This window comes from Portunus trituberculatus, chromosome 17 (genome assembly GCF_017591435.1).
Source record: "Portunus trituberculatus isolate SZX2019 chromosome 17, ASM1759143v1, whole genome shotgun sequence".
In the NCBI taxonomy this organism is placed as follows: domain Eukaryota; kingdom Metazoa; phylum Arthropoda; class Malacostraca; order Decapoda; family Portunidae; genus Portunus; species Portunus trituberculatus.
In genome coordinates this window covers 6,337,966-6,348,770 of record NC_059271.1, presented here as the reverse complement: position 1 = coordinate 6,348,770, position 10,805 = coordinate 6,337,966, and the positions used below count along the sequence as shown (strand labels likewise).

Below are 10,805 nucleotides of genomic sequence, written 5' to 3'. Positions count from 1 at the left end.
GGCTTGTGAAGCGCCATAACCACTGAGCTACCGGGCCGTGTGTGTGTGTGTGTGTGCATCATAGATTTTCAACAGTGTGTGTTAAAGAACTGTGCTTCAGCGATAAATATTTTCATGTTTCCACATTCTTCTGGCACAGAAATACATTTCTCTGTAGACATATATACTTGGTCAGCAGTGTCGTTGGTCTGAGTCTAGACTAAGAGCGTTAAAATCTCAATCATCAGTGTCTATAGACTACGTAGCTTTACAATACTCTGTCTGCTCACATACAGCCTGTACAGGGAGAGCTGTGGCAGGTTTGTTAGTGGATAGGCAAGAGCCGGTATATTAAGTATTCACGGAATCGATTACTTGGATTGGCGGATCCGGCGGAACCGACTCGGTAGAATATCAAAGACTTGGAATCACCAGCGTGCCGAGTACCAATCTTGTTTTGGACAAACAAAATTATCAAAAAGTAATTTTCCTTTGGATTTAGATATAGGCATGCGTAAAACATTTACAGCTATATAGGTGCACTTGTTCAGAAAGAGAATCATGTTGATACTCCTTGAGAGTGCTTCTTGGGGGACGTGTGGCATGTTCCCTCCACCATGATCGAGGATCTTCTCCAGAGATGTGAGATTCTTCTAGGCATCTTTTCAGCTCGACACACGGGCCTGTTGGTAGTTGTTACGATAGGTGCAAAATATTCTCAACTCTTGTGTCAGAGATGAAGGAGGGAAAAGGACGGGAAGCATGACAACTTTACTGTGGTCTTGTTAATACATGATGACTCACTATTGTTGTCCCTCTCATGCCAGTATGCTGTTATAACTGTTGTGTGTGTGTGTGTGTGTGTGTGTTTGCGCAGTGCCAGTATCGTTTAACGAGGTGCGATTATTGCTAGTTGGAAACTTTTTCCAATACCCCGCCTGGACGACTTGAAATATAGTCGGTCATGGCAATTTTTGTTTTTGTTAGTTGTGTGTGTATGTATTTTTTTTTCACCACCACGGTCGTCTGCTGGTCACCCACCAGCCTAGACCGATCTTTGGGTAGGACTGAGACCACAACACATTCCACACACCGGAAAAGCGAGGCTACAACCCATCGAGTTACATCCCGTACTGCTAGGTGAACAGGGGCTACACATCAAGAGGCTTGCCCATTTGCCTCGCCGCTTCCTGGGACTCGAACCCGGGTCCTCTCGATTGTGAGTCGAGCTTGCTAACCACCACACTCCGCGGTGTGTGTGTGTGTGTGTGTGTGTGTGAGAATTAAGGTTATTTCCATCCCTGGATCAAAACAAGCAAACGAGAGAAGCACATTTTCTAGACAAAGCTCTCGGACTGACATGTTTTTATTTATGATGTGTGGATCCAGGATACAGACAATCGAAGGACATTACTATAGCTATGGGTACGTATATTATATTATATTACATTTAGTAACACGAAAGCAGCTGCGCAACAATATGGAATTGACTAATGAAGTTTAAAGAGCATGTAAATAAAACTTGATCTTGAACAGAGTAAGTTTCGTAGATTTTCATTGTTCTTCCCCGGCCGGGTGGAGATATTTGGGTGTGTCTCCTTTCACGTGTAGCCCCTGTTCACCTAGCAATGAGTAGGTACGGGATGTAAATCGAGGAGTTGTGACCTTGTCCCGGTGTGTGGTGTGTGCCTGGTCTCAGGCCTATCCGAAGATCGGAAATAATGAGCTCTGAGCTCGTTCCGTAGGGTAATGTCTGGCTATCGCGTCAGAGACTGCAGCAGATCAAACAGTGAAACACACGCCCGCCCGGTAGCTCAGTGGTTAGAGCGCTGGCTTCACAAGCCAGAGGACCGGGGTTCGATTCCCCGGCCGGGTGGAGATATTTGGGTGTGCCTCCTTTCACGTGTAGCTGTTCACCTAGCAGTGAGTAGGTACGGGATGTAAATCGAGGAGTTGTGACCTTGTTGTCCCGGTGTGTGGTGTGTGCCTGGTCTCAGGCCTATCCGAAGATCGGAAATAATGAGCTCTGAGCTCGTTCCGTAGGGTAACGTCTGGTTGTCTCGTCAGAGACTGCAGCAGATCAAACAGTGAAACACACAATAATAATAGCTCAGTGGTTAGAGCGCTGGCTTCACAAGCGAGAGGACCGGGGTTCGATTCCCCGGCCGGGTGGAGATATTTGGGTGTGTCTCCTTTCACGTGTAGCCCCTGTTCACCTAGCAGTGAGTAGGTACGGGATGTAAATCGAGGAGTTGTGACCTTGTTGTCCCGGTGTGTGGTGTGTGCCTGGTTTCAGGCCTATCCGAAGATCGGAAATAATGAGCTCTGAGCTCGTTCTGTAGGGTAACGTCTGGCTGTCTTGTCAGAGACTGCAGCAGATCAAACAGTGAAACACACACACACACACACACACACACACACACAAGAAGGTTCCAGAATTTAAAGGGATGACATATGAGGAGAGACTAAAAGCTATAGATCTACCAACCTGGGAACATAGAAGAAAGAGAGGGGATCTGATACAAGTTTATAAATTGATTAACGGAATGGATCAAGTGGATAATGAGAAACTAATCCTGAGAGAAGAATATGACATTAGAAGCACAAGATCGCATAGTAAGAAACTGAGGAAGGGAAGATGTGTGAGATATGTTAAAAAAATATAGTTTCCCGCAAAGATATGTTGAGACTTGGAACAGTTTGAGTGAGGAAGTGGTGTCAGCAACGAGTGTGCATAGTTTTAAAGAAAAATTGGAAAGTGTAGATATGGAGACGTGGCCACACGAGCATAAAGCCCAGGCCCTGTAAAACTACAACTAGGTAAATGCACACACACACACACACACACACACACACACACACACACACACACACACACACACACACACACACACACACAGAAGAATTAAAAATGGTAAGAGATCTGTTCAAAATCTAAATGATGATGAAAAAAAGACCTACAAGAAGAAGTGGAAGAGATCCATAGACTGGGTCCGTATAAGGAGGGAGTGAGCAGACCGATTAAAGTAGTACTGAAGTCACAACAATCTGCGGAGGATATCCTATATAGAACATCAAAGTTAAGAGAGATAGAAGGTTGTAAAGAGGTGTTTGTGAGAAAGAATAGAAATGAGGAAGAGAGATATAAGGAGAAGATATAAGGAATTGTTGGAAGAGAGCAGAGTGGTATGGAAAAATGATGAGCGGTCTGAGGAGGAACAGAAAAGTTTTTTTATAGAGAGTTATAGGAGAGAGAGTCAGAAAGTGGTATGTGGAAAGAAGGAATTTGGAGAAACCCTGAGACACTGAAAGATGTTAAAGTTTGTGTTGAAAAAAATTGATCTGGAGAGGGAGCAGTGGGTGGACCGTAATGTATACTAATATAGATGGGATACTGTCAAGTAGATTGGAATTGCAAGACTATATGATGGTGGAGAAGCCTGATATAGTGTGTTTGACTGAGACAAAATTGCATGAAAAAACAGATAAATTTGGATAATAAATATAATATATGGAGAAAGGATAGGGAGAGTAAAGGTGGAGGAGGAGTTATGATTATGACGAAAAAAGAAATAAATGTGGATAAGGTTTGGTATGGGAAGAACAACGCAGAAGTGATAAGCATAAGGATAAAAAGTGATGGAAAAGAATTAATAATCATGGTGACCTATGTACCTCCTAAAACAAATTCTTGGACATTAAGGTAATACGACAATATGATCAAGGATACTTTACAGAGTTTGGAAAGTGTATTATCTGGAAAAAGAAAGGTGATACTAGTAGGAGATTTTAATTGTAAGGAGGTGGATTGGGAAAATCTAGTAAGTGGTGTTGGAGAGGAAGCATGGGGAGAGAGATTTCTTAATCTAATGATGGAAAATATGATAGAACAGAGGGTGAAGGAAAATACTAGATATAGAGGAGATGATGAACCGGCTAGACTGGATTTGGTGTTAACAAGAGAAGTGTACCTATGTGGAGATATACAATACAAATGTCCTTTGGGAAAGAGTGATCATGTGGTTATGGAAACGCAGATAGCAACAACACAGCGAAGGAAAGACGAGACATACAGGAGTGGTAGATTGAATTATAGAAAGATGGACACAGAATCCTGTCTACGGTCTGAGTGTAGGTTGGGCTTCCTCACTTGAGAAAAAATAGGAGGTATTTAAGATAGAAAATTGAAAGATGGTGTTTGAAAAATTATTTCAGAAAATTAGATTGGGAGATGTTACAAATCAGAGAAGTGCAAGAAAATATGAGATTTTTATGAAATATTATAAAGAAGGAGTTATGAAATTTGTACCAAAGTATAAACCGAGAGAGGAAGGAAGAAAGGATTGGTTTAATGCAACTTGTGTTAAGGCTAAGGAAAAGAGAGATGTGGCTTGGAAAAGATGGAAAAGAGCAGGAATATACTAAATAAGGAGAATTATAGAGTGGCGAGAAATGAGTATGTGAGGGTAAGGAGGGAGGAAGAAAGAAAATTTGAAAAAGATATTGTAGACAAGAGTAAGGAACATCCAAAATTGTTTTACAGGTTCATAAATGGTAAACTTAAAAGAGAGAGTCCATTGAAAGATTAAAAGGAGAGCAAGGGATAGTAGATGACCCTAAGAATATAGCGGAATTGCTAAATAATAGGTTTCAGCAAGTATTTACTGAAGAAACAATGTTTGTAAAGCCTCAGAATGTACAAGGAAATGTGCACATGGATGACATTAAGATACCTAAAAGGAGTTATATAAAATGTTGGAGGAACTTAAAGATGATAAAGCGATGGGACCAGATGAAGTTTCAGGAAAATTATTGAAGGAGTGTAGAGAAGAATTGATTGATCCATTATATGATATTATAAGGTGTTCATTAGAAACAGGGAAGTACCAGTAGAGTGGAAAAGAGCTGAAGTGGTGCCCATTTATAAGGGAGGCAGTAAGGAAGAGCCTCTTAACTATAGACCTGTGTCTCTAACAAGTGTGGTCGGTAAGATTTGTGAGAGGGTGATAAAGAAATATTGGATACGGTTCCTGGAGGATCATAAGTTATTATCGGATCATCAATTTGGCTTTAGGAAAGGGAGGTCATGTGTAACAAATCTACTGAGCTTTTATTCAAGAGTGGTTGACAAAATACAATAGAGAGAGGGATGGATGGACTGTGTATATTTGGATTTAAAAAAAGCTTTTGACAAGGTACCTCACATGAGACTGCTATGGAAATTAGAGATTTATGGAGGACTGAAGGGAAAAGTGTTAAAGTGGATGGAAAACTACTTGAGATGGAGGAGATGAGAACGGTAATAAGGGATGCAAAGTCGGACTGGTTGGTGGTGGAGAGTGGAGTCCCACAAGGCACCAATACTTTCCTTGTCTATATTAATGACATGCCAGAGGAGTAAACAGTTATATTAATTTGTTTGCAGATGATGCGAAGTTGTGTAGGTGTGTGAAGAGTGAAGAAGATTGTGAAATTTTACAGGCAGATCTGGATAAGATTTGGGAGTGGAGCAAGAGGTGGCAAATGGAATTTAATCTGAGCAAAAGTCATGTGATGGAGATGGGGAAGAGTGGAAGACGGCCAAGAGGGTCATATAAGATGGGTGAAGAAGTAGTGTTGAAAAAGGTGGAAAAGGAAAAGGATTTGGGAGTGATAATACAAGACCATGGGCAGTTTGAGGCTCATATTGATAAGATGTTTGGAGAAATGTATAATTTGATAAAAAAATATTGGATTAGCCTTCCATTATATGGATAAAGATATGATGAAGAAATTAATTAGTACGGTAATTAGACCAAGATTGGAATATGCTGGAGTGGTTTGGTCCCCTTATAAAAAGAAGCATATAAGGAAGTTGGAGAGATTGCAGAGAATGGCAACAAAATGGTTCTGGAATTGGCAGAAATGACCTATGAGGAGAGATTAAAAGAAATGAATTTGCTTACCTTGGAACAAAGAAGAGAAAGAGGAGATTTAATACAGGTTTATAAACTGTTGAACGGACTGGATGAAGTGGATAATGAGCAAATGATGTTGAGAGAGGAAAACTTAAATAGAACTACAAGATCGCATAGTAAAAAGATAGCCAAGGAATATGCTTGAAGGATGTGAAGAAATATAGTTTCCCACAAAGATATGTGGAGGTGTGGAATGGTTTGAGTGAGGAGGTGGTGTCAGCGAGGAGTGTGCATAGTTTTAAAGGAAAGTTGGATGTGTGTAGATATGGAGACGGGGCCACACGAGTATGATACCCAGGCCCTGTAAAATTACAACTAGGTGAATACAACTAGGTGAATACACACACACACACACACACACACACACACACACACACACACACACACACACACACACACACACACACACACACACACACACACACACACACACACACACACACACACACACACACACACACACACACACCAGTAGTTATCATCACTATTATAGATATATCTCCACTATCTAGAAAGGAAAGACAAAAAAACATTACTGAGATATGCAGGCCTTACTCGTCCGTCGTTTATTAGATCACTATTCAGTGTTGTACATCTAGTGGTTTTGTCGAGTGACAAAGCGCCTTCCTTCGACGCCAGCTTGGAGTTAGTTCAGACACGACTCCAACCTGTAGCCATCCTGTTTGCATCATTGACATGAAATGCATTTTATAGGGATGGCATCCACCTCATGGAGGGTGAGAGCAATTGCAGGAATAGTTCAAACCATGGATTGCCCCAGCGGAGACATTTGCCTCAACCCAGAGGACTGGAAAGCCATTCAGTCCGCTCCGCTAGACACCACAGATATGGAGGACTACAATATAGGCTCACGGGCTATGGTTGCCTGCACATCCAGCGACGTCTCTTCTGCAGGCAGCAAAGAACAACAGATGTAACGTAGAAGCAAAAAATGACAAGGAAAAGCAAAGCGTAAATAAGTATGTCACCCGAGAAATAGTGCACGTAGATGCAGTATAAGACAAGGACAGTCAAGCAAAGTAAACTCCTCAGAATGTGTAGAGCCAGAGGTTAATAGAAAGATGAAGGCACCTATACAGCAGTGGTGCATGAGGGCTTGGTGCTCCACGAGGACCTTTTAGGGAGGAGCAGAAGAGGGAATAAAGGGATGCAAAGATGAAAAGGAAGAAGGAACAGAGGCATACCACAAAGGAGAGGGGAAGACGGCAGCTGCTGTGGCGCACGTGCCCGGCGAAGACCACGAGACCGCCACGGAGGGCTGGATGGTTGTCCTCCGCAGGAAGAAGAAAAGACCCAGGAAGGCGCAGGCGCTGTCCAATTTGTCTGAGAGGAAGCCTACCTCTAAGGAGCAGGCTGCTCGTCCCCCACAGGCCAGGGCAGTGCCTTGCAGCAAGAGGAAGGGCTGGTCCTCGACGCAGCACGTGCCCGCAGCATGTTCTGCTCTTGGCAGGAGGAAGTGGCGGAGAAACAGTGCCTATGGGACCTCTCATGCGTGCTGCATTGTCGGGCCGTGCTGCACCACCCCTAGGGAGGTCAATCAGCAGTTTGTTGGGGTGCGAGTGACAGTTCCACCACCCAAGGACGCCATCACCGTCACCGTGGCGCAACTCAGCGGCAGGTCGCCTCACCTATGGGGCACTTCAAGGCCTTGCTGCAAGAGGTGCGTCACGTGATTGGCCACCGCAGCGCCAGCGCCTGGGAGCTGCGGCAGCAGTTTTCAGCTGTGTTTGTGATGGTCCCTCCACCAGCAAACCTGGAGTCCCGCAGTGTCCTGCTGAGGGGTTACTGCAGCCAGGTGCCAGGCGCCTAGGCTTTCTTCCACGTCCACCTACAGGCCGCCCGCAACCACACCAACTGCCAGCCACACGCCCATGCCCACCTCTGTGTCGCATACCACCCTCCACGTGCCCCAAACAGCACAACTACTTACTGAGCACATCATAAGCAGGGCTGATACTCTCAGGATGAAGTATCCTGCTGCTAAGCAGGTTATATGTGGGGATTTTAACAGACTAGATGTGAGTGAAATACCACACCAGCTACATCTAACACAAGTCGTTGGATTCCCCACTCACCATCAAGCAAAACTTGACCTTATCATGATTGACTTAAGTCATCACTAATCTTCCCCCTAGTTGCTAACTCCCATGGGATGCAGCATACACCTCTTCATCCCGAGGTCGCCCTCACCCACCACCTCGCCCATCCCCCACTCTAAGTTCATCAAGACTTACTGACCCATGCCCGACTCTGCCCTCAGGGAGTTTGGACAATGGGTAACACAACACCCTTGGGACAAAGTGTTGGAAGTGGAAGACGTACACAGCAAGTGGCACAATTTTGTTACCACCACAACGAAAGCTTTCCACTGCTACTTCCCAGTAAAGAGTGTACTCATCTGATGCCCTGTGGATGACACCCTGCATTAAAAGGCTCATTAAGGAGAGGAACTGGACCTCTCATACTTGCCCAATCCAGTACAGGAAACTAAGGAACAAAGTGATACAGGAGATAAAGATAGCAAAAGCAAATCATTACCCAAACAAAATTCACCAACTCAAACTCACCAACAACCGACAGTGGTATGACGAGAAGGGCCGGATTGTTAAACAAACCCCTTCCTATCCTTCGAGAGGTCCCTATGAGAGATACTCTCGGCTCCATGGAGACCCATGGTAACGTTAAACCGTTCTTGCCTTCCTCCTTTGTGTGGTTCGCTCGCGGTAAGGTTGGTATGCCGGAAGGGGTTCCTGTGCGCTTGGCGACCTTCACGCAGCCACTTTGTTTACCTGGGAAGAGCAAGTCTCCAGAAATTTTATCACCATTCACCATCATATTTTATATCAGGTAAGCCTATTTTTGTACTTTGTAGTTATTTTTTTTATTAGTTTTATTAGGTAGCAAACCTATATATGTCATAAAAAGACTACCTTACCGGCCAGTTTCCCTAAATAAGAGCATGGCAAAATAGATGCCTGCACATTGCCTTATTAAGCAGATTTTAACTCAATTATATGATGAAACGAGTATATTTCTTAAGATTTTTGTTATTCGTTAGCAGTTTTATATCAAAAGTAACCGACATGAAGAATATAAAGAACGGTCTGCATTCCTTTTGCTTTATATCACAGTGCCATAATACCTGTGTGGGGAATATCTTACCATGCCTATTTAGGCTATCTTCGCATATGGGATGACTGGGAGTTTTGGGAGAAGGATGAGGAATTTGAGGCAGCCCAAGAAATTGTTACTCGTAGACGTTGCAGGATTGTTAAAGGTAATCATGTCTTTACTCATAATTCTAGTTCATACTTTGTAGTGTACTTATGTATATACTTTTATAATCCTCTGTGTCTGATATTGTCAGTAAGATCCTACATCATTATTTACAGTATGCTGAAAACCTCTTGTACTTGGGGAAGAAATATATATGGCTAACATTGTGTTTGTTTCTTCCCTTTTTGCATTGGGGAATGTCACATGATATCCCCAAATTAAGCCTTTGTTTTTTATTTATTTTTATTTATTTATTTATTATTATTTTTTTTTTTGCAGATAGGATGAATCCCTTCACTTCAATGAGTGACGAGGAATTCATTGACCGCTTTAGGCTCCGAAAGGATTCCACTCATGATCTCATTGAAGAAATCAAGGATGATCTTGTAGCAACAACAGATTCCAGAGGTATGTGTCTCAATATTTGCACTAAAATTCACTTTGCTTATAATTTGAAAAATGTGTAAGAAATTACATTGAATTTAGCCCTCAAGTACACTACCTTTCTGAATATCGTCACAAAATCCATGACAAACTGCCTCATACGACCGTGCTTTAACATCAGTGGATTGCCAAAATTATTATATATATGTATATACCTTGTCCTTGACAGGCTGCCCCGTCCCACCATACCTGCAGTTTCTCATTGCAATGCGGTGCATGGCTACCGGCGATCACCAAAGAACTGTAGCTGATTGCCATGATGTGTAGTCAGTGAATGCCTGAAGACTGTTTCAAGAGCAGTTGCCAGTAGGAGTAGGAATTACATCTGTCCTCCCTCTGGCAATGATCTGCATCAGTGTATACAGGCATTCTATGATATTTGGGGTATGCCAGGTGTTGTAGGGGCCATTGATTGTACGCACATTGCCATTTTAAAACCATCAGTACAAAATTCTGAATTATTTCGTTGCCGAAAAGGTTTCTTTTCCATCAATGTTCAAGGTGTGTGTGGGCCAGACTTGCTCTTCCATAATGTTGTTGCTCGATGGCCTGGAAGTGTGAATGATAGCAGAATTTTTGAAAATAGTCGGCAGTATGCAGATTTAGAATACAATCTAAATCCTAGATACCATCTACTTGGAGATGCTGTTTATGCCTCAGTATCAGCTCCAAGGGATGCCCATGAGAGAGCATATAACATCAGTCATTCCCAGACAAAAAAAGTCATTGAAAGAGCATTCGGTGTTTTGAAAAGGTTTGGTTATCTTGGAATGAAAATGAGGACAGATTTAGACACCACTAAAGCCATCATTGTTGCATGTTTTGTGATGCATAATATTGGAGTAAAAAGTAAATTGGTTTTACCTGATGATCTAGAAGATGACAACCAAATTAATGTTCCTAACAGAATGGCTGAACATGTCCAAGAAAATGAACAGGCAACACACAAAAGGCAGCAGATAATCAGAGATCATTTTTAAGCTTGTTGCCTCAGTGCTGTAGAGCATCATTGGTTAACTTTTCTTACCACAGCATTCCCTGTAGACAGGTGTAGGATTTCCCACACCCTTGATAATGTGTAACATAGTTGTTCCTTTATGGTAGGAAAGAAATAAAGCATTGATTCTT

General features: G+C 42.7%; 2 pseudogenes; both read left to right on the top strand.

The window, feature by feature from the left end:
• Positions 1-844: 844 nt before the first annotated feature.
• Positions 845-970, top strand: LOC123505263 (annotated as a pseudogene).
• A 7,571-nt stretch (positions 971-8,541) lies between these two features.
• Positions 8,542-10,805, top strand: LOC123505139 (annotated as a pseudogene).